This window comes from Vidua chalybeata (assembly GCF_026979565.1).
Source record: "Vidua chalybeata isolate OUT-0048 chromosome W unlocalized genomic scaffold, bVidCha1 merged haplotype SUPER_W_unloc_12, whole genome shotgun sequence".
Lineage (NCBI taxonomy): Eukaryota > Metazoa > Chordata > Aves > Passeriformes > Viduidae > Vidua > Vidua chalybeata.
Genome location: NW_026530323.1, coordinates 48,333 through 72,402, shown reverse-complemented (window position 1 = coordinate 72,402; position 24,070 = coordinate 48,333).

Below are 24,070 nucleotides of genomic sequence, written 5' to 3'. Positions count from 1 at the left end.
AGATGAATCGGAAATAGAAAGCGGCTATATAGAGCCCCACACGACAAGTCACAAAAGCCACTAAAAAAAAGTAGATCAAATCAACTTGCTAAACTCAAAGCCGTTCAACTGGCCCTAAACATTGCAGAAAGAGAAAAGTGACCAAAGCTCTACCTCTACACTAATTCATAAATAGTAGCCAATGCTCTATAAAGATAGCTAGAAAGATAAAAAAAGACTAACTAGCAGCATAAAAAAAAACAATTTAGGCTGCTAAAAAATAAAAAATATTGCTACCCTAGTAGAAAAACTACCTGTAAAAGTTCGCCATGTAAATGCTCATGTCCCCAAGAGCAAAGCTAATAAAGAACAACAAAACAATCAACAAGTAAATCAAGCTACAAAAATAGGAGTATCAAAAATAAATTTAAATTAGCAACACAAAAGAGAGTTATTCCTAACACAATAGGCCCATAATGCCTCAAACAATCAGAGTAAAAATACCACCTATAAGTAGACACAAAACCAAAAAGTAGATTTAACCATAAATAGTATTTCTCAAGTTATCCATAACTGTAAGACATGTACTGCCATCAAACAGACCAAGCAAGTAAAGCACTTATAGTATAGTAGACAGTAGTCCAAGTACAAGTATGGGGAGGCCTGGCAAATTGACTACATCACACTACCCCAAACACGCCAAAGCAAGCGCTACGTGCTCACAATAGTAAAAGCCACCACGAAATAGTTAAAAACCTACCCTGTGTCTCATGCTACAACCTGTAACACCATCCTAAGCCTTAAAAAGCAAGTCCTTTAAAAGCATAGTACCCCTAAAAAGATTAAATCAGACAATAAGACTCATTTTAAAAACAGCCTTATCAACTCCTAAACTAAAAAACATAGCATTTAGTAAGTATACCATATCCCCTTGTCGTGGTTTGACATGGAAGTGATTTTTTTTTTTCCAGGAAGTTGGGTCAAACCAATCAGTGGTCAGGTTTGGATATTGGCACCTGGAGTGACCACTGAAAGTATGGACACGCCTCTGAGAACACAGGGGGTTAAAAGCAAGAACTCCCAGGAGAACTGTCTCTTTGGTTCCGGTTGTCAGAGAGTGCACTCTCCCCGGCCCATCCATGGGCTGGGTGGGGTAGGGGAAGCCATGCGGCTCGGTTCCAGGTAGGCCGAGGGGCTGAAGGTCTGGAACCGAGCCAGCTCCTGTGGATGGAAGGGTGGAGAGAAGCGGAGATGCCTTTGCCCCCCCCCCCCCCCAGAGGGAAAGTGACAGAGAGCCTGACGGCACCTGGAAATTTGCTGGCAGAGGAGAAGGAGAAAGGGGGGGGGATGATGCCGTGGAGACGGGATGCTGGGCAGAGATTTCAGCCGTCAAGGGAGTCTGAACTTTTAACCCTTTACGGGAAATGAGGGCTTTGTAAAATATTACTCCTCCTCGATTTGTAGTGGAAGAGAGACAGTCCAGGACCTGAGATGTTAGAAGAAGAAATATTTAGGTGGGAGGAGATGATGAAGTAGCTTTTGGCTGGATTTTTCTTGTTAGCCATAGACTGAACCAAAATCTCCTGCAATAGAGACTGCATTTTAGGGGGATGCAGTGGTGACCCAAGGAGACCTGCTTCAGCAACCACCAGCAAAGGAATGGCAAGAACAGAGGAAAGCTGAGGATGGAATGGTGATGCCCTCTGTCTTCAGAAAGAAGATGATCTCTGTTCTTGGACCCTTGGCCCCAGGGGAAAATGGGGGGGGCTGTAGTCCCAGGATGAGAAGCTGAACTGTTGTATCTTTGGGTCTGTGGCAAAGCATCCTTAAAGGAGCCCTATGAGCAGTCTGTCCATGCACGGTGGTGAGAGCACTGTGACATGGAAAGGAGAGTGTCACACTGGCAGATTTTTTCCGGGCGGTTGCCATGTGTGGCAGGGAAACACAGGAGGTGGCAACTGTGTTTCCTGGGGGGTCTTTGGTGCAAGAGAGACTTCTCTCTCCCTTAATAGTTTGAGTATTGATTATCTGAAGGGTGGTAATTTGATCAGGAATCCCGGGTGATGTTTCATGGTGGGTGTTTTGGAAACTGGGAGGAGGAGGGGTGTGTTTTAGAAGGTCTTCATCCTGGATTTAGTCCGTGTGTCTTGTGTAGTAGTAGTTTAATAAAGTTTTTTTTCCTTTGTTATTAAGCTTGGGCCTGCTCTGCTCTGTTCCTGATAACATCTCACAGCATTTATTTGGGAAGGTGTATTTTCATCGGGGCGTTGGCATTGCGCCAGTGTCAAACCATGACACCCCTACCATACACTAGCTGCAGGCAAGGTAGAGAAATACAATAGACTGTTAAAAAACACCTTAAAAGCATTAAGTAAAACATCTTTCAAAAACTAAGAGCAGCATTTAACAAAGGCCACCTAGTTAGTTAACACCCAAAGTTCCACCAATCGAGCAGGTCCTACCTAGTCTGAATCCCTAAATATAGTAGACAGAAATAAAGTCCCAGTAGCACATATCAAAAGTTTATCAAAGAAGACAGTGTAGATCAATTTTGCCTCAGGTACAAACAAACCCATTCGTGAGATTGTCTTTACTCAGAAACCAAGGTGTACATAGTAGATAATGCGGAAAAATAAAAGAACACAATGTGTACCTCAGAAAGACCTAATTGTAGAGTGAGACTCATATGCAAATATCACTATTTGCTAGATGTTACTGCCATTGTTTATACATTAAATGACACAAACATAAGACAAAAAGAAATGTGTAAGTATCAAAAGTTTGAGCAAGTGAAATAGAAAGAAATGTATAAGTCTCAAAAGTCTGAGTAAGTGAAAGATAGAAGTTTTACTTGATAAAGTTTTTACATGATGTTTAGTAGTTATGTTGACAATTTAAAGATAAGGGGTAGAATGGTGGCCTGTACAGGGAGCACCATACCGTCACTCTAGGACAGGCACTGTTAAAAACTATAGAAATGGCTGCTCCTAGGCCACGATATGTGACAATAATCCAAGGAATAAAGGAACCATTTCTGCCATTTGTTGAGAAAATTGCAGCGGCCTTAGAAAAGCAGGTTGAGGATGATAACTTGAGACAGATTTTATGTAAGCAGTTAGCAAAGGATAACGCCAGCGAAGATTGTAGGAAGATCATAGAGACTCTTCCAGGTGACCCCACATTAACAGATATGGTCCAAGCATGCTCTAAAGTGAGTTCTGTAGACTACAAAATGTCAGTTTTGGCTACTGCTATACAGCCAGTCCAGGCATCTGGCGGGGTGAAAAACAGAAACAGGTTAATAATAAAACCAAGAAAAAACAGGGAACACTGAAGCTGAAAGGAAATAAGAGTCAGTTCTTGTGTGCTAGATGTGCAAAGCTAGGTCATTATGCACACCAATGTAAGTCTAGATACCATGCCAATCGTCAGCTTTTAGCAGGCTTGGGAAACAGGAGAAAGAGTGCAAAGGGTAACTGTAGCAGAATTTCTGAGATAAAGAGGGCATGATTTATATTTAGAAGGTTGAGCTACCCCAGCCTAGGCCTCAGATACAGGCCTTGGTGAGGCCTTGAAACCTCTGACGCAGTTAGAAATTCAGTCTGTGACACAGTTAGAAATTTTGTTAAGGTAATCACAGTGTAATTGAGCTTTCTGGGTGTGAAGTAGTATAGGTCTGCAGTGTGAAATTTTAACCACCTTAAGACAAAGACAAACAATGTTTGCTTGCCAATGAAATTGTACTCACAATTGTAAACTCTATTGAAGTGTATATAAACTGCCATCTTACAAACAATAAAGGGAGAACGTACGTTTCACCACATTGGTGCGGATCTGCGTTTGTCCTGTCCAGCCTCCCGGAATTTATGAGTCCCTGATTCAGGTAACTGCACTCCGACACAAGTGATTCCCCAGGTCATGGTACCAGCACAGGCTTACTCAGCCAGCTTAGATGCAGTACCCAAGGAGCAGCCGGGGTGGATGTACACACCGCAACAAAAGCAATTTTAGAATCTTGTCATGTATATAAGATTCCTCTGGATGCATTTGGACCTTTGGGTCAAGGACTGAGTGCACTGCTTGTGGGGAGATCTAGTGTGACCCTTCAAGGAATTTTTGTGCATCCAGGAGTCATTGATGCTGACTTTACAGGCCAAATTTGTGCCATGGTTTTCACACCCAGCCCCCCGTCACTATCCCTGCAGGGACTCTCATTGCTCAACTTGTGCCTTTTCAGTAATGTGCCCCTAGGACTGATCAGCGGAGTCGTGGGGATGGCAGCTTCAGATCTACAGGACTGCCACAAGTTCTCTGGACTGCAGATATTTCTGCTCAGTGACCACAGATGACATGTACCCCGATTCTACCAGGTGTCAGCCCACCTCAGATCCAGCTTCGAGGTTTGATTGACACGGGCTGACATGACGATCATCTCCTTCTCTTCATGGCCTCATACGTGGCCTTTGGCTTCTATGGGTTTGGCCATCGAAGGGCTGTGAGGAACAACACAGACCTTTGTAAGCCAACAGTCTGTGCCAGTCAAAAACACAGAGGGGCAGACGGCTACAGTTCAGCCTTATGTCACTGCATCTCCACTCAACCTCTGGGGGCTGGATGTATTGGCAGCCTGGGGAGTACGGATTGGGACACATTTTTGATGAGGATCACTGTGCTGAAGGGTGCACAGTATCCTACGCTGCCTTTGCGGTGGCTAGTAAACACACCCATCTGGCAGAACCAGTGGTCCCTGACAAAAGAAAAGTTGGTCGCCCTTTATGAATTAGTTCAGGAACAATTGCATCAGGGACACATTGAGTCTTCTACTAGTCCCTGGAATACTCCTGTTTTTGTAATTGAGAAAAAAACTGGGAAATGGAGACTGTTACAGGACCTCCTCAAAATCAATGCAGTGCTGGAAAGCATGGGGGCGTTGCAGCCTGGTATGCCCTCACCCACCATGCTCCCGATGGGGCAGACAATTTTGATCATTGATTTGAAGGATTGTTTTTTCACAATTCCTTTGCATTCTGATGACAAGCTAAAATTTGCCTTTACAGTACTTGCAATTAATAATGCAGAACCTGTGCAGAGATATCAATGGAAATTTTTGCCACAGTGCTGCAAGGACAGTCCAACTATCTGTTAATGGTATGTGGCTCAGACCTTGTCCGGAGTCTGCGAACAGTTCCCTGAAGCATATTCCTATCACTATATGGACAATATCCTGGTGGTGGGCATCCACCCAGGATGAGCTGCTGAGGATACAGCCTCAGCTGTTCGCTGCTCTGCATTCTTATGGGCTGCAAGTGGCTCTGGAGATGGTTCAACAGCATCCTCCTTGGAAATATTTAGGAGTCAAAATTTTGGATCCAACCATTAAGCATCAAGAGGTGCAATTCATGGATTCTATTAAGACTCTGAATGATGCCCAGAAATTGCTGGGTACCATCACTTGGTTGCTTCCTTATTTGGGGCTAACCATGACACAATTTTCCCTTCTGGTTAACATTCTAGAGGGGGACCCTGATCTGAATTCACCTTGGAAATTGACTCCTGAGGTGCGACAAGCACTGAAGGATGTCCAACAAGTTATTTCTGCTCATCGGGTTTATCGAGTAGATCCCTCCATTGATATCACAGTTTTCATTACCAAGTCAGATTTTCATCCTACAGGTATCACTGGCCAGTGGAGTGAAAAATGGTTTGATCCTTTGCACATTTTGGAATAGGTCTTCTTGCCCCATCAACCAAAAAAGACAGCACCCACCTTGTTCGAATTGATCGCTCATTTGACAATCAAATGCTGTCAAGGGTGTTGGCAGTTAATGGCAGCTGATCCTGCAAAAATTATTCTTCCAGTAGAACGGGAAGACTTTGAATGGAGCTTTATTAATGGCGCTCCCTTGCAAAGTGTGCTGCAAAACTTTTCAGGGCATATTGCTTATCATCTGCCCAGTCATAAGTTGTTGCAGTTGGCAAAATCAACCAATTTGTTTTTGCAGCCAAAAAATAGTCGGGTGCTGGTGCAAGGACCGACGGTCTTCACTGACGGTTCAGGAAAAACAGGGAAAGCCATTGTTACTTTGAAGGATGAATCTGAGTGGCAGGTGCTGGAAGGCCACGAGTCAGGCTCAGCCCAGTTGGTTGAATTGAAGGCTGTTGCCATGGCATTCCAATGATTTTCTCAGGTACCTTTGAATTTGGTCACTGATTCTGCCTATGTAGCAGACGTAACCAAATGTTTAGATTGTTCACTTCTGAAAGAAGTCAATAATGCAGCTTTGTTTCAGTTATTGAAAACTTTGTGGTGTGCAATTCAGACCCGAGTTCATTCATATTACATCCTGCACATTCGGAGTCACACCAATTTACCAGGTTTCATAACAGAAGGTAATACCAGGGCTGATAGGTTAGCTAACCCTGCGTGGGTAGTGCCTCAGCCTGACAAAATTGCACAAGTCAAAGCATCGCATGATTTTTTCCATCAAAATGCACATACTCTGCAGAAACAATTTCAGTTAATGACAACTGAGGCTCATGACATTGTAGGTTCTTGCGCTGACTGTCATGGACTTGCTGCACCTTTACCAGCAGGGGTGAACCCCAGAGGCCTAAAAGCCTTGCAGCTTTGGTAAACAGATGTCACTCATATTGCCAAATTTGGCCGACTTAAGTATGTGCACGTGTCTATTGACACCTTCTCCTCTGCTATGTGGGCATCTGCTCATACTGGAGAAAAGGGTCGCAATGTTACTGCCCATTGGAGGATGGCTTTTGCAATCTTAGGTATACCTTCTTCTGTGAAAACTGATAATGGTCCCACCTACGTCTCGCAGAAGACGTGGCAGTTTTTACGTTTATGGGGAGTGTCACATGAATTTGGCATTCCACATTCTCCAACTGGTCAAGCTATTGTGGAACGCGCTCATGGCACTTTAAAGCGTGCTCTTGAAAAACAAAAAGGGGAATGCCTGGAGAAACCCCGCGCAGCTGATTGGAAAAAGCTCTATAAACAATTAATCACCTTACAGTGCCATAAAATTAAAACAATCCTGTCATTTTAAATCACTTTCTTTCGTTGCAGTCTTCAGGTGAGACGCACCTGCCTCGAGTGAAAGTCTGGGTAGGAGATCTAACCACTAATAAGTAGGAGGGCCCGTATGAGCTTATCGCTTGGGGTAGTAGGTATGCATGCATTTCCACAGATACTGGGGTACGGTGGATACCTGCAAGGTGTGTTCGTCCTGACCTGCGACACCAAAAGAAGAATGTAGCCAACAGGCAACCTCTGAGTGCTGATCAGGATGCCGATCATCAATCAAATAGTCCTCCTACAAGTAGAAGATGAGCATTCTGTTCTTTTTTTTGTTTCTGGAGTGGTGAATGTTGATAAGTTAGACTGCCAGTTCTTTGAGCAGACTAACGATGTTTTGTTTACTGTGTTAGAATGAGTAACTGACTTCTTACAATAATGAACAACAAGACTCAATGTTAGTCCTCCCTGACCATTCTAAGATAGTGTCTGATTGAGGTTCTGTTTCGTAACCAGCAAATTGCTAAAGGGACTTCTTGAGCTGTTTGTTCTCCTTCCTGCAAGGGCCCTGCAGGGGATTACAAACGCCACCTTCTTTTTTAAAACAAAAAGGGGGAGTTGTGGCTGCTGAGAACTGGTCAGAGAAGAAAGTCAGATAAACTTTCGCAGGCATTGCTCTGTGAAGTTTTGGGCAAGTTCAGAGAAGGAATTAAAACAATTCTTAATCTTTGCAACTGGTGTTGTTTTCTCCTAAGAGGTTTACAAGAAGGGTGTTGTGCCTAATTAGCCAATGGTGTGAGTGGTGTTGATTGAGGACCAATCAGGTCCACCTGTATCGTAACTGCCTATAAAAAGTGTGTGGTTTTTAATAAAATTGCATTTTGCCTTCTGAGACCTAGGAGTCTTTGTGTTGCTTTATTCACCGGTCCTCAATACAATAGTGACAATCCATGACTAAAGTTACTTTAAAAATTTTAAATTGTATCATTTCCAAAACATTGGTTGAAGTGATGGTCCCTGTCTTGGAGGAAAAAGCCTTTGTAACACAAAGTCCAATAGGTTAATATACCCCTGGCTCAGTGGGAACACCCAGGTACCTTCCCTGTCTGGCAGCTTTCAGGTCTCTGGTGGAAGGCCTCAGAAATCAGTCTGGGGGAAATTCGAGGGTCTTTGATGGCTTATGACACCTTCTGACATGACGGCTGCCTCTCATGTCAGTGTAGTTGAGCCAATTATGCCCCATCAGAAGGGATGAATATTCTCAAGACCTTCCCCAGGGGGGTGGGACAGAATGGGCTGGGGGGGGTGGGGTCAGGGGGAGGGAGTAGCTTTTCGTGGTGAGTGGTGATTGTTCACCCCCTCTATCTTATGCAGAGCAGAGGCCATTACATACCCAAAACCTCACCTTGTCTCCTAGGGGAGGGGGGGTGTAGTACAAACCTGGCCTCAGCAAAGCACCCTGCCATGTTGTGGTGTGCCTTCATGGTTTACCCCCAAACCCTGGGTTTCCCCCCCTGAAGTTGTCCTCCCAGGTGTATCAATCACTCCTCCTTTCCCCACCCTGACCCCTGCTGAGCACTGTCTGTCACTCCTGGAATTCCAGAAAGGGCGTTGAGTGATTGGGCAGATTCAAAAGATACCCTCCAGCCTCGGGAGGGCATTGGGCCATCCAAGTGTCCTTTGTCCCCTGAGACCTCTTCTCCCGTACATGGTTGGTGGGCTCCCTATCCCTTCCCCCCTCCCTTCCCCCAGGTAAGAGAGAAGGGGAACCACGCAGTCCGGGAGTTCTGCTTGGAGCCATTGCTAGATTCAGAGGCCTGCGGGACAGAATAAAAGCTCTGGATTAAAACCCTCCATCAGAACCGACTCCCTTCCTTCACCATAGCCTTAAAGGCTTCTCTGGCAGAGGGAAACCTGAGGAGTGGACCCTCTGCGAGAGGAAGCTCCATCCTGCCGCCACCTGAGCTCCGGCATGCCTGAACTTGTCTCCATGCACCCAGCTGCAACATCCAGCTAGCCAAAAGTCTCTCTGGGGTGAAACACCACAGTTGCCGCTATTTGGTCCAGCAGCAGGGGCCAGACAAGCCAAGGCACGTCCCGTTCTCGATATTGGTAACCACCGATACTGCCACCTCCACAAATGGGGAATTGTTTTGGTTCATTAACCATTAACATTTCAATCTCTCACAGGCACTCCACATTCACTAGTCTACTTGGATACCAGCATGCACCCTCTGCCCACGTGATAATCCTGCCCATACCCACGGCCTCCTACACTACAAACCTGCTAGTCCAGCTTGATGTTTGCTAGCAAACTATGCACACACACACACACACACACATACAACCAGGGTTTCTGGAGGGTATACACACTTTCACGCCCTGCTGGCAGCTGGCACCAGGCACATTTACTGTGACCCACACTTCTGTTCCAGCTGCCAGTGTTGAACCCCTCACTCACATTGGTATGTCCTAGTATGTGGCAAGCACATTTCTCTCTCTCTCAGGATTTTTTATTGAGGTGCACAGAGAGAAATGAAAGAGGAAACAATTTCTATTTCTGCTCCTTGTTTTTCTCTTGTGGAATGTGTTTGGAGAATTGTTTACCCAGAGTGAGCGCTTGGTTGAATCATGGTGGATTGTTTGGGCCTGACGGCCAATCGGATCCACCTGTGTCTGGACTCTGGAGAACAGGGTCACGAGTTGTGAGGGAGTGAGATATGATTGTTAGAGAAAGTAGCATGTAGTATTTAGTATTCTCTTTTATATAGTATATTAATGTATTATAACATAATTATAATAAGAAATCATTCAGCCTTCTGAAATGGAGTTAGACATCATCATTCTTCCCATTGGGTTCGCTGACATCTACAACACTAGTAGCTGTTTTTTGGAACACACAACCATTCCCATCCTGGTGGAGGTTAAAGACCCCTACTTGTTCCAGTAGCTGTTACTGAGATCACACTTGCTCCATTAACTGGCACCAACGGACAGGAGTACCCACACTCCTGATGAGACTCCATGTTATAAATGGGTAATGAGATTATTTGCTTTTGTAATTAAGAGATAAATATTGTGCGCATGTTAAGAGAAGTTTTGTTGATATATGGTTATGTTGTTGTAGTTTGCTGTTTGGACATCCTCTGTTCTTCCCTTAGTCCCCTTTCTCCCCCTCTGTATTGTTGCCTTCGGACAGCTTTGGTTGTCAAGGACATGTGGAAGGAGGCCATGTACATGTGCCCCTTGCATGGGGCAGTTGGGAATGAGGAAAACTTGTTGCTGGGGAGGTGTGGCATGACAACACCTCACTTCCAATCAAGTTTCAAGAAAGTGTCCACCAATGGACAGCAAAGAAAAGTTGACTGGCAGACTTTAGGAGGGGCCAGGGTTGGCTGATGCAACACCAGGGATATAAAAGGTGGAGCAACCATTTTGTACATGAGCCTCTGGCAGTCGGCCAAGCTCTCAGCACTGCCCTTTTTCCGTATTCAGTGCTTTGTTGTATTTGTTAAGGTTTAATAAACCTTTAAAATTTTAGAGTGAGCAGTCATTTCTCACAATTGAGGTCTCGCCCCGGATCAAAACCTTGTCTCCGTGGCCCTAGGAGATTTCAGACGAGAAATGCGCCCTGCCAATTTTGACAGTTTGATCAGCTTCTCTTAGGGTCATCGGTGATTTGCAGGTCGACACCCTGGGGACAACAAAGGACCAAATAAGGAAAGAGAAGAGGGGGAAGACGGGAAAAAGCCCCCTGAAAAACTGCATATGGAAAGATCTGGAGGATTGTGAGTATTGTGCATGGGGGATGTGAAAAACTGAGTTTTTAAAAGTTTAATAAAGGATAAAAGAAGGACAAATAATTAATCCAGCACTGAGGTGCTTGTGGTGTACGGCCAAAGAGCACAGAGGTAGCTTGAAATCATGTTTTCTATATAGGGTTACATTGCTGGGGTTACATGCATATTCATTAGCTTATTCATTATTCAAACATTCCTTTGAGTTTTTGATGTTTCGGGAACTCTTTTGTTTGTTTTCAACCTCTGACTTGTCTGCATAACATTCTGCAGGTTAGGTCCATATATTTTATGCCTTCCTGAAGTTCTGTCCTGTTGTTTCACACTCCCTAATAACAAGTAGTTAATAAATCTTCTCTAGGGTTCTGGTTTCTCTCACTCTTATCTCTCGGAGAGGCCAGTCCGCAGATGTGAGAAACAGCATAATTGTTTTACACCATTTTCTGAGTTAGTTACATAAAAGCATTTTTAACATTACATGGTCTCTATTTTAATAATTTTTCTAAAGTCTATGTCTTGGTTTGGAAAGACAGGTGTCTGCTAAGGAAGGCAGGAGCCTCCCCTGAAATGGAAAAATGTAAACCCCTTCCCTCTGAATTGTTATAAATTAAGGGGGGCTTTCAGGCAAAAATATGGGAGCAAGAACAACAGTTCTTTATTAGGGAAGAATAAAAAAAGATAAAATTAACAATGCAGTGAACTAAAACAACACTGACAGAGTCAGAATACAACCTGACACCCTGTTAGTCAGAGTGTTTGCAGCAGTCCAATTGGGAATTATGGCTGCAGTCCTCCTGGAGTGGCAGGTGTGGTTCTGTTGGAGCAGTGATCCTGTAAAAAAGGGGTGTAGTCTTCTTGCAGTGGAAGAGGCAGCTGTTCTGGGAAATCTAGTGCAGGAAAAGCCATGCTGGTGTTCTAGAAACTTAAGATTATATCTAGGTAGAAATGCTTGGCTCCTCCCTCTGGGCGGAGCATCTCACAATGGGATGTTATAGTTCTTATCAGTCATGCAGTGGATTTAATAGCCCATTATTAGCAGATGTTTCCCCTGAGAGAGGATTGGTTGTGGAAGAGATAAGGAAAACTGCTTACTTAATAGAAGACAACTGCTACATAGATGGTAATAGAATAAATCTTGCTTCTCAATCTGGGACAGTCTATAATAATATAGTATTTTTATCACACTACTATTTATATAAACTATATGGTGCATACATAAACTAACAGATTATACTATACCCAAAAGCAGTTAAAAAGTAAGCATAAATTGTACCATATTAAAAAATACTTGTGATTAATAACAACCTGCAAAAGCTAGTATATGAATACAAAAGCCAATATTATATTATCATTTTTAACAGAGAGATGGAGTCCAGGAGTGTGCTTGGGGTGTGAGTGAGATGCAGTCCAGGAGTGTGGTAAGCATGTGTGTGAGACTTGGGAGAATTAGTTTGAAAAGGCACCATCCTCATAACTGGTTTGGCCATATTGCCCATAATCCGAGTGCAGGAACCTCAGCTCATGTCGATACTGCACAGGATTCGTACCTGGTCCATCGGAGCTTAAGGACATTGGAAGGTTGGGCGGATTTAGAGCTGGACGCTAAGTGAGAGGGAAGTGGGGGAACCACAAATGGCAGGACGCAAAGTGAAAGAGAGGCAGGAGAAATCACAAGTGGCAAGATGCGAGGTGAAAGAGAGGCAGGAACCGCTAGTGGCAGGAACCAGGGGTGGCAAGATGCGAATTGATAGAGCAGCAGCTTGGAAAGTGCCAGGCGCCGGCAGCACATGGCGCTGCTGGCCCGGCTGTGCAGGACTCCTGACGGCAGCTCAGACAGAACCAGGTGCGGTAACACCCGGTGGGGCCAGCCCAACTGTGCAGGGTTTTTTGGGATGTGCCCGCCGGCACAAGGCAAGGCACAGGCCCCTCCCATGCCTGTTGCCGCACAAGCATTCCAGCCCCCTCCACGTGTCCGGTCCTGCATGTGCGTGTACAGAGTGCAGGGGCAGCTCCCGGCCTGCCACGATACTGATTGCAGAACAGCTACCGCAACCCCCGGTGGGTGTGTCAAAAGAGAGAGAGAGAGGGCAAGAGAGAGGTGAGGCATGGGCCTCGCCCCTGGGCCCCCCGTGTGGGTAGCTGTCTGCAAGCTCCCTGCTCCCAGAGTGAGCTGCTGGGGCAGAGCTTGTCCTTGCCAGGGCTGTGCTGCTGTGCCATGATGGCGGCCAGGGAGAGCGAGGGATGGCATTGAAAATGCCGCCGTGGGCTGAGAGAGAGGCAGGGCCACTGGCGGTGGGCGATAATGCCAGGGCAGAGATAGCTCTGCTGAGGCTCATCTGGCCTCACTCATCAGCCCCATTGTGGCAGGGACAGTGAGTCACTTAATCTCTGGCTAATTCTCCGGACCTCACCGGGCCATGGTTGTTTGTTTGTTTTCGCTTGCCTGGAGGAAGGCAGGGGTTTTTTTCATTGCTTGAAAAAGGCAGGCTTTTGTTGGGAGGACTTGTGATTGGCTGTTGGAAAAGGCGGGCTTTTGTTGCGAAGACTTGTGATTGGTGGGAAGGATGGGACTAGGAGCAAGTAAGCGTGGTAGATAGGGACAGGCGAACGGAAGATCTCGGGATGTGACGGAAAGCTAGACCCTTCCCCCCTTCTTCCTGCTATAGTTAATCAATTACCCCTAAAGCATGCAGCCCCTCCTAACCTCAGTAGTTTTCCACTCCTTACTAACCCCAGCCAGACCCACCATCCCCTTCTGACGTAGTGAAGCCCCCTTGACTATTTAACCCCATGAGATAAGATAATAAACGCCATTTGACCATCCACCACATTGGTGTCTGTGCATGTCTGTGGCCCGAGTGACCCGGGCGAGGCCGGGTTGCCGTGCTGTGTCTTGAAACCAGGTTGCCCGCCTTCTCATCAGAAGGCGACATATGGTGCCGAAACCCGAGAGTGGAAAGGGAGAAGAGAAATCCTCGGGTAGCGGGAATCTCCTGGACGAGAGACAGCGGCCAGAACGGCCAAGCCGATTCTAGGCGGGGGAGACGTCCCCGGACCAGCGATCCACATGGAGGCCATCGCGAAGGTCGTGAGTTCGATTTATAAGCAGTGGGGAATTAAGTGTAAGCTCAAGGATTTTTACCTCGCTATTGCGAGAGTCCTTGAACTCGGGACGATTGAACGTCCCGTGGAAATATTACACCCGGAGGTGTGGGGGAGATGTACGGCCGCATTAGCCGAGGAAACAAAAACCTCAGGCAGCGGAAAAAGCCTTAAGGCTTGGGGAAAAGTCGAGCGGGCTCTGCGCAAGGCGTTAGAGGAACAAGAAACATGGAGTGCGGCAAGCGCATGTTTATTAGCTACACCCAAACTGGGGGTAGGAGCGGCAACGCAAACCGCCCCCGATAGCGAGGTACCCGGGAGCGGGGACCCGGAGGGATCGGGCGCGTCCCCCCCCTCCCCGAGCCCGAGCCCAACCCCCCCCGCGGGGCTTCCCGAAAAACTCGCGGACCCCCCATCCTTCCCTTCACCGCGGATCGGCGACTCGGCGCCGGGGGCGCGGCAGCGCGCGCAGTCCTTTTGGGAGAAATTGGCGAGGGAAGCCAGAGACGCGGAGGGACGAGTGGTGCCGCCACCCCCGCCCTACCCAGCCGAACATGGCGCCGGCGACCCAGAGGATGGGCGGGGCGCGCATGCTCCCTGCGGGAAGACCCCAAATACCCGGATTCTCGCTAGTGCGCAGCCGCGAGGAAAGGAGGAGGAGGGGGGCGGCGGAGAGCGCATGCCCAATCAGGAGCCGTGCCCAAAGCTGCTACCATCTAAGGGAGAGACCTCCCCCTGCGGGCGGCAGGGCAAGCCCAGGGGGCGGGAACGGCACCACCCCTGAAGGGAGGGGGAGGGACGGGGCCGGAGCTGCACGAAAAGGCACCGGGACCCGGAAACGCGCTGGCACTCGACTTCCGGCTCTGAGTCGAGCTCCACCAGTTCCGACAGCTCGGGAGAGCTGACGGACGCTGACGGGGACTCAGAAACGGAAAAAGCGGAGCTGACGCGGTCTGAAACAAAACTGAATAAAGCCTTAAGCCACATCGAAAGGCAATCACAACGCGAACCAGCCCAGTTTACCGACTGGGCTAGAATAAATATAGCTTGTGCAAAGTGGGCCCCTTCAGGGGCAGTAAAAGCTTTCCCAGTTAGGATCACCGGGCCAGAGGGGAATCAGCAAAGGATATATAATCTGGTAAACCCCAAAGGGCAACCATGCGCAGTGCTGGATATCAAGGACTGCTTCTTTTCAATACAGCCACAACCCAGGGGACTAACGAGAATTGCGAGTTTCTGTTTACAGGACATGCTCGTGGGTCATCCCCGTAACGCGTACATCCCAGTTCCAGAAGAAAGCGACAAACCACCAAAACGCCAGACAGCACCCAAGAGTCCTACACCGGTGAGACAGCAACGGTGGCATTGTGTGATCTTGCTATTAGGGCTCATCGCCGGGGGGCGAGCCAACCCAGACTATCACCCCCATCAGCCATTCAGGTGGGTCATGCAGCATCTTTCAAGTGACAAGGTGTTCAAAGAAATCACCACGGCAGGCACCCCATCCTTCGTGTTCCATATCACCGACCTGTTTCCAGGACGACCAAAACTACGACCCCATCACCCGCACATTATGTACATGTACCTGTCCTACTGGTGTCCAGCCTCCAACCCTGGGAAGAAGTACTGTAACTACCCGGGGTGGGGATATTGCGGGCACTGGGGCTGTGAAACCATTGTCACAGATGCCAGACCATCGGGAGAAGGGTGGGAACCACAAGAGCCCGATAGATTCTTGCAGTTCACCTGGGCACCTACCGGCTGTAAAAAGCCCGCCTTCAAGGGAGGGGTCTATGACAACTATCATACACAACCCAAATATCGGAAGTGCACAGACTATAACATGACGGTCCTACAGCCAGAACACCCTAGTTGGGCCACAGGCAGAACATGGACGGTAGTCCTCAAGGCGCCAAAAGAGTGGGTGAACGTGCGAATTATCAGGCTCCAACCACCGGCACCCCGACCGGTAGGACCCAATATGGTTATTAAGGACGTGCTAAAAGGGGGAAACATTACCCATCCCAATCACTACCCACAAAGGCCACTGATATCCCGACCGGCCATGCAGATGCCTTCCAAATAGGCCGCTTAGCCGAGTCGGACTCAGACCCAATCTTCCGCATGCTAGAGGCTACCTTTCTATCCTTGAACGAGTCCAACCCGAACCTAACCAATTCTTGCTGGCTTTGCTACGATGTTAAACCTCCTTTCTACGAAGGAGTCGCTCTAGACACCCCTTTCAGTTACTCCACAGCCGAAGCCCCTCACCAGTGCAGATGGGACACCCCCCGTAGGGGAATCACCCTGAGTCAAGTCACAGGCCGGGGCAAATGCTTTGGCAGTGCAGCCTTGGCGAAGCAGAAAGGCAACCTCTGCACCGAAGTCGTCAAGCCCAACAGAAAGATCAACAAGTGGGCGGTCCCATCCGCATCTGGGATGTGGGTTTGTCAGAAATCTGGGGTAAGTCCTTGCGTGTTCCTTGCCAAATTCAATGACGCTACCGATTTCTGTGTCCAAGTTCTAATTGTTCCTAGGGTCCTGTACCACTCAGACGAGGAGGTGTACCACATGTTCGAGGAGCCCGGCCGACTCCACAAAAGAGAAATAATAACGGGAGTGACTATCGCAATGCTGCTCGGCCTGGGAGCAGCTGGCACAGCCACAGGTGTCTCGGCCCTCGCGACCCGACACCAAGGGCTTGCTCAGCTGCAAATGACCATCGATGAGGACCTGCAGAGGATCGAGAAATCCATCTCCTTTCTAGAGAAATCAGTTTCCTCGCTTTCGGAAGTGGTCTTACAGAACAGGCGGGGACTGGACCTCTTGTTCATGCAGCAAGGAGGTCTGTGTGCCGCCTTGAAGGAGGAATGCTGCTTCTACGCGGACCACACAGGAGTCGTTAAAGACTCCATGGCAGAACTCCGAGATAGACTGGCTCAAAGAAAGAAAGACAGGGAAACCCAACAGAGCTGGTTCGAGTCCTGGTTCAATCAATCACCATGGCTCACCACTCTAATTTCCACCCTAGTAGGTCCGCTAGCGATACTGCTTTTAACCTTCACATTCGGACCTTGCCTGCTAAACAGGCTGGTCTCATTTGTTCAAGCTCGCCTAGAACGGGCCAACATCCTGTTCATAGGCCGGCAACAAATGCTGTGAACCAAAAACCGAGGACACTGCCAGTCGCAGAGGTTCTCTAAACTTCCCTTGCGAAGATTACTCGGGTTTACCAAAAAACCCTTTTCCCTTATCACATTACAACTTTATACCTCACCTTAGTGCCTATGTTTATAACTACCTCATTCATTAGTAAAAAAGGGCGGGGGGAGATGTGGTAGATAGGGACAGGCGAACGGAAGATCTCGGGATGTGACGGAAAGCTAGACCCTTCCCCCCTTCTTCCTGCTATAGTTAATCAATTACCCCTAAAGCATGCAGCCCCTCCTAAACTCAGTAGTTTTCCACTCCTTACTAACCCCAGCCAGACCCACCATCCCCTTCTGACGTAGTGAAACCCCCTTGACTATTTAACCCCATGAGATAAGATAATAAACGCCATTTGACCATCCACCACATTGGTGTCTGTGCATGTCTGTGGCCCGAGTGACCCGGGCGAGGCCGGGTTGCCGTGCTGTGTCTTGAAACCAGGTTGCCCGCCTTCTCATCAGAAGGCGACAGTAAGGAATCCCCAAGGGGTGAAGGAAGCTGATCCACGAAAGCTTTTAGTAAACAAGGGAAAGAAGAAACCTCCATGTAATGACTGGAAAGAATATGAAGCAATACTCTGGCATAGCCCCGGAGACAGTGGCTGGTCAGACACTATTAAGGGTCAACTTTGTCACACATGCCTGGCCAGGTATCTGGAGAAAGTTACAAAAGCTTGAGGATTGGCAGGAACAAAGGTTAAATGAACTACTGAGAGAGGCTGAAAAGGTCTATGTTAGAAGAGAAGAGGAGAAGGTAAAGACAAAAGCCAAAGTTATGGTATCAGCTGTAAGAGAAGGGAATCAATCTGTCAGAAGTAGGACTTCTCAACAGGATAGGGGGGAGGTCAACAAAGGATGTTCAAGAACAGTAACAGACAGGGTGGAGTGAGAACAAAAGACCAAGATCAAAGTCCCATATGTTTTTATTGTAGAAGAAAGGGACATCTATGAAGGGTTGTCCTCAGAGTAGAAAAGATTTAGAGGCGTTTAAGGAAGTACAAAAAGGGGAAACAGAAGACTAAGGGTGTCAGAGGCTCTATCTTTTGGGGACAAAATATCATTGTGAGCCCTTGATGACCCTGTGACTAAGTCTCCAAGGAGAAGAATTTGAGGTTTTGGTTGACAGAAGAGCCGAGAATTTGCAAGGAGTGGGAGCAAAAGAGGAAGGCTTTCAAGCACCTATTATTAAACAAGTAACCTTTGAGGGGAGTCATAAAACCGAAATGGGAGACATATTATTATAAGTACCAGAGGTGGGTTATAATCTCCTTGGGAGGGACTTGGAAGTACAATTAGGAATTGGGGTGCTGCCATAAGAGAAAGAAACCAGCACGTAAAGAACAACCCCTGTAAGGGACAGATCAGAGAGAAGGGATTTCTCACTGAATAACCCTTCTAGCTCTTGCCTCTCAGTCCTGAATCTCAAGGGGGAAAATCCTAGATTGGGGAAAAACACTGGCTTGGGGTGTGATTAATTTTCCTCCTTCTTTTGCCACCTCCTACCTTTCCTAAAGATGATGAATCACTTGGCTCTGCTTTTCCCCATAGAAGATTAACACTTTTTTCTCTGTGAACACTAATTTTTGCTGTACAGATACCAGTGATGTTTTTCCTCAGATAATTTAACTTCTTACCATATCAAGTGTAACACAGAACAGTTATTCTCCTCCCAAATTTAACAGTAAAAGGTGCTGTTTCCCTTTCAGGTTAAGAGGAGAGCTTGTGTATCAAAAAACATGGCTATTTTTCCATGCATGGCAGATATTACCATTCCCTGAGCCCTCAATAGCCCTTAAAAACACAGAAAAGCTGTAGGATTTGATACAGTGATTTCAAATGAACTTTGTTCCAAGGTGGCTCTTCTGACCCCACTGGGAGTGCTGGAACATGGGTCTGTGAGGCTGAACAGTTAAATATTGCCTGGGGGGGGTAGCAGGCAGTAGATGTGACTCATCTCATATCAGGACTGGCCTGGCCTTTCTTGTTTGTACAGAGAATTAACTCACTGTCCACTGCAAATATTCTCTTTCCAGCACAGATTCTCTATGTGTTATTTGCCCAAGGAAGGGACTTTCTAGGTTGCCTTTTTATTAGCTTTTTCTTCATTAAAGATAAATGATGGTAAGCAGAGCTCTGCAGAGGGTGAGGTGAAGGACACAATTGGTTGCTTCTGAGACCATCAAAGGAAAAGGATCATCCCACTGTCCCTCCTCTGAACCTCACCAAAGGGAAACAACCAATACATAGTCCCCAAAAAACATTTCAGACTAAATGCTACAGGATTCTGTGTGGCTTTGTGTTGCCCGCATGAATACAGGACCTATCTTAGGGTGTGTGGAGAAGAGAGTTGGGGAAGTGAGTAAAACTTATGGTGACATGTTTTAACTAATTGTAGGCATGATTACCTAATTGGGTGGTATGAGAAGGACAAAAGGTGAAGAAAACTGTGCCACAATGTTCCACCCATCCTGGAGAGGAATTTGTCTCCGCATTTAAGTTTGCCAAAAGATTTATGTAAGGTTGTGTGCTGTGATTTCCATGAAGTTTAATCATGTTTAAAGGTATAAAAGGATGATTCCCCAAACTGCCCTTCTAGATTTCAAAATACATCACATAGAACCTGGGGATTGGGTGTTGATTAAATCCTGGTATGAACAACCATTAATTCCACAATGGGAGGGTCCCTTTCAAGTACTGATAACAACCTAGACAGCCGTCATAACCACTGAACGAGAGTGGACCCGTGCCAACAGAGTCAAAGGACCTGTGGAAGAACCTAAGGAATGGACCATAACATCTGGACCAAGTGATACGAAACTGACTCTTAAATGAGGACTGGGAGGTAAAAAACTGAGATGACCCAAATGATGCAAGGAATGTTCCAAAGATCACAGACAACTGGGAAATACCATCTAGACAAGTTCTAAGAAACCTCCAATATCACTCTGGGGGAGGCACACTTTTGCTCCGAGCAGGACTGTATTGGTCAGGGGGTTCTAATGTACTGGCAATAGCATGTGATTTCTATCTTTCTTTGTGGATGGGAACTCCTAGTGTCTGTTGAATGGGAAGGGCCTGAGAGACAATAAAAAGGCCATAATAGAAGATTAAATTGGGAAGTAGCAAAAAGGAAAGTGACAAAGAAGTAGAGGGCAAGACTGGGCTGGCCTCTGTACTCTCCAACAAGAAGATCATATATATCTGCTGTGGGTAGCAGCTCCATATGCATGGTAGGTGGGGGTAAAAGCCATACTGGACCTCTGTTACTCCCTTTTGTCTGCTCAAACCAATTAATGTCACAAACACCACCAATCATTTTGCTTAAAACCCAAGGTCTTTTTTTCTGTCCTCACCCACATTAGCAGATGCTATGATGACTCATTCAAAAATTAAATTTGACTTACGACAAGCATGAGTGGATCGCCAAGACTGAAAATGAGAATTAATTGTTTGAGCCAAATGACTTATAAAAAAGGAAAAGGGGGGTTTGTTATAAAAGGGCAATGTGATGATTGGCTCTCGCTGTAGCAGTCAGAGGCCCTGCAAGACCTCCATGGTGGTCACTAGCCTAAGATAAGAAATGCAGAGTCATGATGAGTGGAACAGAGCTGCCCCTCTTCCGCACATCAGACCCCTGTTATCTCTCTGTAAGGCTATAGGTCGTATTCTCCTCGACCTCAGCCATAGGACAAATCCTGATCCCTCAATAGCCTATATAAACCCATATCATTGCCCAGTTCAGACAGAAGAGCTGTCATTGGAACCCTTTGCAGAAGCTGCCAATAAAGACATCTCCGCAGAACTCCACACAGCCTTCACCTCTCCCCTTCCCTGCGTCTGCTGAGGCACTTTGCGAGCACAGAGCTGAAATTACTAAGAGCTGAAATCACTCCACAAGTGCACGCAAAGTAGCCAGCGGCTCGGAGCTAGCCGAGGAGCCCTGACAGGCTGCGCCTCATCAGCACAGTGCTATCCGGGACACCTACGGCAGCTGCTGCCCCGGGGGCCAGACGGACCCCCAGGGACCACCAAGCCGTAATATCTCACAATTAAGAGATAAATATTGTGCGTATGATGAGAGAAGTTTTGGTGATGTATGGTTATGTTGTTGTAGTTTGTTGTTTGGACACCCTCTGTTCTCACCTTAGTCCCCTTTCTCCCCCTCTGTATTGTTGCCATCGGACAGCTTTGGTTGTCAAGGACATGTGGAAGGAGGCCATGTACATGTGCCCCTTGCATGGGGCAGTTGGGAATGAGGAAAACTTGTTGCTGGGGAGGTGTGGCATGACAACACCTCACTTCCAATCAAGTTTCAAGAAAGTGTCCACCAATGGACAGCAAAGAAAAGTTGGCTGGCAGACTTTAGGAGGGACCAGGGTTAACTGATGCAACACCAGGGATATAAAAGGTGGAGCAGCCATTTCGCAGATGAGCCTCTGGCAGTCGGCCATGCTCCCAGCACTGCCCTTTTTCTTTATTCAGTCCTTCATTGTATTTGTTAAGGTTTAATAAACCTTTAAAATTTTAAAGTGAGCAGTCGTTTCTCACACTCCAGTAGCTAGCACCAAATTCCTCACACGCAGGTCTCACTGGCAGCTGGCACTTAGTCCTTGCAGCACACGTACACATGGGATAGAGAGCCAGATTATGCAGATGCTGGAAAACATACCTGTTTAAAAATTTTTGTATAACTTTAGCCATGTTTGTTCACCTTCGCCCTGGGGGAAGAAAACTGAAGCTTTTTTCCCGGGCATTGTTTGTCTAGGTAAGACCTGATGAACTTAACATACCAACAGACTAGGAGTAGCCCAAAGATACACAGAAAGATAAAAGGCCATCAACAAAACATCAGTGGCCATCTACGAACATCTCCCCCAGACTCTGCCTCTGGCAGAGTTGGAGACATGTCCTCCCGAAAAGACTGATAAGAAAATCAAGGAATGAAGATCTAATTAACATCAGAAGTGAAGAAATATAGATCCAATAGAAGACCAAACACTACGAACTACGAAACCTGGGACCAATGAACACTGATGCAATAAATTTCTATGAGTTTTGACTGTATAAAAGTTCTGAAAAATTTAGTAAAGGCCGTGTGTCATGGAATTGTTCTTGCTGCACACCCAAGCTATGTGTGGATGAGATAATTTCCTAGCCGGACCATCATCCTGGACAGAATAAAGTAATGCCTTGATTCCGTGTAGTGGTTTTTGTGATTATTTACTGATAATGCAAATGTAATATATGATTTAGAATAAATTCGTGCTCAGGACTAAAAAATACAGTATCCTTCTAAATGGAACCAAGTGATAGGAAAGAGCAATATACACAGGATTAATTCCTGTCTCAAAAGATGGTTATTCTGAAAGATTATTCTGTCTAGAAGATATGCATTGAAGGATAAGATGAATATTTGTTGCCAGAACAAGATATTTGAGGGGATTACCGTCTAACAGGATTTCAGCAGAGTATTCCGGGAAAACCTCTGTTTAGAAGCACCACAAGAAAAGAACATGCATTAATATGTGAAAAAGGACAAAAGGAAACAGGAGGACCCCCCCCCCCCCCAGAATCCTGCTAAGTCTGGAAACAGTATAAAAAAGACCCTGTGAAATCAGTACCTTGTGAACTGCAAGGGGTACAGAGCTGCATAGTCCGGACCCAGTTCACCCAGCAACAATCGCCTGGCTCAGTGCTAATTTGCTTGTGGCTTTTCCAATTTTACTTTGATTTGTTGTAATAAATTCCTTTAATTATTAAATTGACTGACTCATTTATAACATAAAGAAATAAAATTTTAAATTTCTAGTTAGTTTAATCCTTTTAAAATAGTTTTTTTTCAGTTTACTTAAGGAGATAAGCCTTTTTTATTAATGTTGTTATAGGTAAAAAAAATTATAAAGCCGAACTTAATAATTAATAAAAATAGATTTTTTATTTTGCGACTAAGATTCGGTCCGAGATAGCTGCAATCTAAAGGTCAGTGTCGAGCCCGGGGATCGGCGCTGGGTGAGACACAGGTCCGACCTTTACAGCAGAGGGTCTCCTATGTTCACCCCGACTGTCCGGTCTGAGCAGTTCTCATACTGTCTATTCTGCCTAAGGCAGGGTTTCTTTTCTTCTTTTCAACAGTTCACATATTCATGTAGTTTCTTTTCTCTGCATCGAGCTGAACAAAACATGTCCAGGAAGAGATGTATGTTGATCGTGAAGTTACTGGAACTCGGCACTGAGATGCATCTTCCTGATGGCGCTGGCTGTCTCAATCTGAGATATTTATCGAGTATCCATTGTCTGGGTGTTCCTCTGATCATCTTGGAGAAGCACCCACCTCTGAGCGAGAAGCACCCATCTCCTTGCGAGCCACGTTTATTTGCTTTCAAATTAGGTCCTTTTCTCCCTGCTGCCAGCTGCGGTTTCGAAATACTGTGAAGGGACCTTCCCCTCCCCAGCGTGAGTGCTTAAGAGAACTTAAAGGACTATTTCTAATATAACATATTTCATACATCTATTTTTCATATGCACAAATTATTCAAAATACACATAGCAATCCCTCCCCTTCTACATAAACACATTAATTCATGCTTTTACCCTAACAAACTTCACCTTTTTGTTTTAGCTACCCATGAATTTCCCCTTGAACCTGTGTAACTATTCCATGCTCTACCTATTTAGTGCTCCTAAGAACTCTTAGTGCTCCCTAGATTCTGTACCTTTATCCCACTCTTCCTGTGGTATTTTTTGATACATCTTATACAGAATCTTGTCTTCTTTTATTTGCTCTTCAAATTTTGCTAGGGCATTTGCTGCCTTACTGTTTAGTTTTTCTTCTTCCAATTTCATTATTTTAGATACCTGACTTGATTTTCTGGTAGCACATTGGGGGTCCATAGGCATGGCTGCTATCTGCATGCCTTGTACCACAGAGTGTATTAGTCTGATAAAACATA